Source organism: Mugil cephalus, chromosome 3 (genome assembly GCF_022458985.1).
Source record: "Mugil cephalus isolate CIBA_MC_2020 chromosome 3, CIBA_Mcephalus_1.1, whole genome shotgun sequence".
Classification (NCBI taxonomy): domain Eukaryota; kingdom Metazoa; phylum Chordata; class Actinopteri; order Mugiliformes; family Mugilidae; genus Mugil; species Mugil cephalus.
Window position 1 is genome coordinate 14,756,825 of NC_061772.1, and position 4,005 is coordinate 14,760,829.

The window sequence follows — 4,005 nt, forward strand, 5'->3', positions numbered from 1 at the left end:
CCGCGTCAGGATGAGGGGACAGGGAGTAGATCACGTATTTGTGTTTCACGTTGGCGCATGGATTTATACATACACGGTCATTTTACCTACAGGTTCATGCTGTACTTAGAATTCACGAAGAACAAAACTTTTTTAATGTTTTAATTTGGACTTTATCTGTTTCTTCTCTGTACTAAACATATTGAATTACAGTTTTCTAAGAAGCAGTAAAAGCATTGTGTCCCATGTGTAATTCAATTCTACAGCAGCTTTTGCCAGGGGCAATGATTTCTATTAGATATGGTTGATCAGTTCATCCCATTAAAGTCAATGAATGTCCTCTTTGCTCTCCAGTGCTTGTTTTATAAAACCCTAATAGGGCTGGTTTTGGGCGTTTTGTTTGTGAAGATTGAATAACTGCGGCGAAGCAAAAGCCAAGGACCAGGTACCAAGGAGGGATAATGTGTCATTACAGTTGTTTTCTTCTATTCCTTTGCATTTTATTTTGCATTGTTCAAATGCGCCATCTCCAGTCATGACTTTACACATGTTTTGCGTTGTGTTAACATCATGATTGCGTATGATGGACGCGAAGTTTCAGAGAAGGTACTTGTATCATATTGCATATTCAACAAGTGGGTTTCTTTATTCCTTGAGCATGCTGCGTTGGTGTACGGAACATCTCCAGGCAGAATGATGTCATCCTTCACCCTTTACCTTGATCATACTGGATCCCTTATTCTGGCCACGAAGTAACTCCTGAGACCTCCCACATCTCTCTTTCGTAAGGTTCAGGCTCTTCCTTGTTGAACTTAGGATGAGATGCTAATGGAAGTAGACACAGTCTCTCAGCGGCTAGAATGCAGTTCTCGGGATTTAACCTGAGCATTTGATGGGGGTCACAGCAATGATTCTGTTTCGTCCAGGCTTTTTGCCTCCGTGTACGTGTATGAAAGTGCACAATCATGCACTGCCACCTCTTACAGCATCAGGAAAGGCTACATCAGAAAAAAAAGCACGTTAACCTTGCAGTACAACTTAGATTAAAGTTGCCTGCCGCTTTAGTGCGAGCCACGATTTTAAATTCTCAAAGCTCATTGATACCTCATTAAAAGAGTGACATTCTGACGTTAAGGTCTTTCGTCCGCACAGAAGAAATTAAAAAAAAAAAATCTTGCTTGTCATTCCTCAGACTTAACGCACCAGGTCATTACTACATGGCAAACAGGTCATGTTGTTAGCACTGAGTGGGCTTTGTTTTGTTGTGCTTTCTGGTTTAAATCTCTGCAGGCCTCACTAAAGGAGGAGTGTCATTAAGTTTCACCCTCTGGGCTTTACTAGTATCTAAAAAGATTTAAGTACCCCAGCAATGTTAAGTCTGTTTCCCCTACATGCTGTATAGGTTTGTTGAGATAGTAGCGTGCGTCACATCACCTGACAGCGAGTTTGTTTCCTAAACAGCATCCTCTCAACATCTGGAAATGCACTACAATTGCATGAAACGTCATGTTGAGCCGGCACTAATGCTGAAACACATCATAGTTTTTCTCACTTCATTCCCAGACGTTAAAAGGAGAAAAGCTGTTTACTAGCACCTGACCATGTTTTGTCATCGTCTCGTGGAGCATAGAGAGTCGTGTCTGACTGAATTCCGTAAATACTTCTGCACCTTATTTGGACGTTTTTCGCTCACGAGAGAAAGACAAATGTCTTTTCCACAACCTTATGCTGACCCATCCTCGAATATTACACAGGAAAAGTTGCTGCCCCGTCGTCCAAAAAGCCGTCTGGAAAAGAATCAAACGCAGAGATGTGAAACACCCAAAACATTGAGCAAGAAAACAAACCTGGGCTGTAGATAATGCCTCAGATAATGGCTACGATACCGGCGCTGCTTGACTGATGTTTTATACAGTTTCTCAAACCTTGCCCTCACCAGGACCTTCACTGTTTCTATAAACCATCACACAGGAAATGAGAAACAATAACCTTCCTGTGAGAATAATGGGAGAGAGAAAATCAACAAGGTGTCATCTGGTGCGATAAGGAAATGTAACAATGAGGTTTGGAGGAACTCCCCAAAGAGCTGGAGGAGATGGGCTGCCAGGCCCGAGCCCGCAGGAGTCAAGGGTGGTGAAAGATGCGTGTGTTTTTTGGATGTGTGCTTGTGTGTGCATGGACCGCGATAAAAATGCCTAAAAATCCACACCATCCCACACCTGGGTCATGCTGCCAAGCATTGTTGAAATGCGGTGGTTCCAGCAGTAGTGGTGTTAAGGTTTTCTGTTGCAAAACACATTTACAGTCATCTATGTATGACTGATGGAGCGTGACTGATTTTCAGGGCTTTATTCCAGCCATGAGTGGGCTGTACATCTTTCACTTTTTATCCAGCATTTACATCATCTCAGCATGCTCTGGAGCTGCAACCAACAGTTTTCCGTAGTGTCGATGCGCATTCCGCTGCCCCTTTGAATCCCTACATGCATGTTTGTCACGCAGGACGAAGGAGGGGTCACGGGGGTGTATGCACACGCCCAAGTATCCTGTTGTTAAAGTCAGGGAAGTCTATTCTATAGGACCACGAAGTTAAAATAACTGTATATTTTTTCCTCTTACACAACATTCCCATGACATCCTAACACCAACAAAGTCAAATCGCTTATCTATTATTTTTTTTTATTATGCGTTAAACTATTGCACCGAACAGTAAATCAGTCTGTGTTTTTGTAGTCGCACGTGTGTTTGGGAAGGTCTGCATATTCTGTGTTTAAAGAGGTGCCAGAACTATACAAATAATATTCATAACCTTGCAGCAGCATAAAACAGTCGTTAAACATTATCCTGAAAGTTTGTGAAACACGCGCTGGACTGATTCTCAGCCAGGTCTTGTCCTGATTTTGCCTCTTAGAAGCTGGGCCACCTGGTTAAATTGAGCCACATAGTTGTGTCACATCAACTTAATGGCGAGGCCTGTCGGCCCTGACCTTTCCTTCCAGCCTGGCACAGTGAGTCCACCGTCCGTACGAGGCCTGGGTCCAGCCCGCGTCCACAAACAGATGCCGCTCACTCACTCAGGTCCTGAGAAGACCAAATCGGATTACCGACACATATCTCCCACAATCTACTGCGACAGGATCACCCCGCAGGCAGGGCTGAAATGGATACAGCAATATACAACAGCCGTCCAGAGGAGAAGCGGGAGGATGGAGGGGGCGCGGGGGCCAGAGAGGAGAGCGGGAGCTGCGGGCAGGGGAAGGAGTCGCACTGTTGTGCCGCGCTGCAACAATGTGATTTAATTGATTCCATGCCACCTCATCAATTTTGATTAAAATGAAATGAGACTCTGTACGTTTGAAAAGGTTAAAACAAATTGAAGGTGGAAATCACAGCTTGTCTAACAGCGGGCTTTTAATGAAGAGATCCACTCTTCATCATTCATTTCAGCCTCCTCTGTGCATATGGAGAGAGAGAGAGAGAGTGTGCATTTTGAGTGTGTGTCTGTGAGTGTGCGAGCACGTGTTTGCGCGCTGAACGTAACACATTTGCGTTGTCTCGTGAGCTGACAGCCAACGAATGTGTGACAAAGCAAAGGAGCCACGAGGTGAAAATGATTGGGATTTGAGATGTATTCAAATTCAGAGGTACAGTCAATACAAAACTGAATTTCTCAAATTTTTATTACATATAGATATAGTACGTCTCATTCCCATCTCATAAACTTAAACGGGTGGGGTTGGAGAGAGACCAGACCAAGATAAGGAACACACACGATGCTGCATTGTAAAACTACTGCACATAAATTCTCATTCCCAACTTCTATAACCGCTTGTCCTCCAGAGGGCTGTGGGCCTAACCCCACTGCACATAAATTAAAATCATACTTAATTCTCAAAGACTGCTAATGTTTTCTGTGCTTTGAACAAAAATGATAGATTTCCTGAACTGTTTTTTTCTTTACGTTCCGTTTTACTTTTAGCATTTCAGACCTACGTTACATTTGCTGCAGCACCTGCGTTTCCTTTA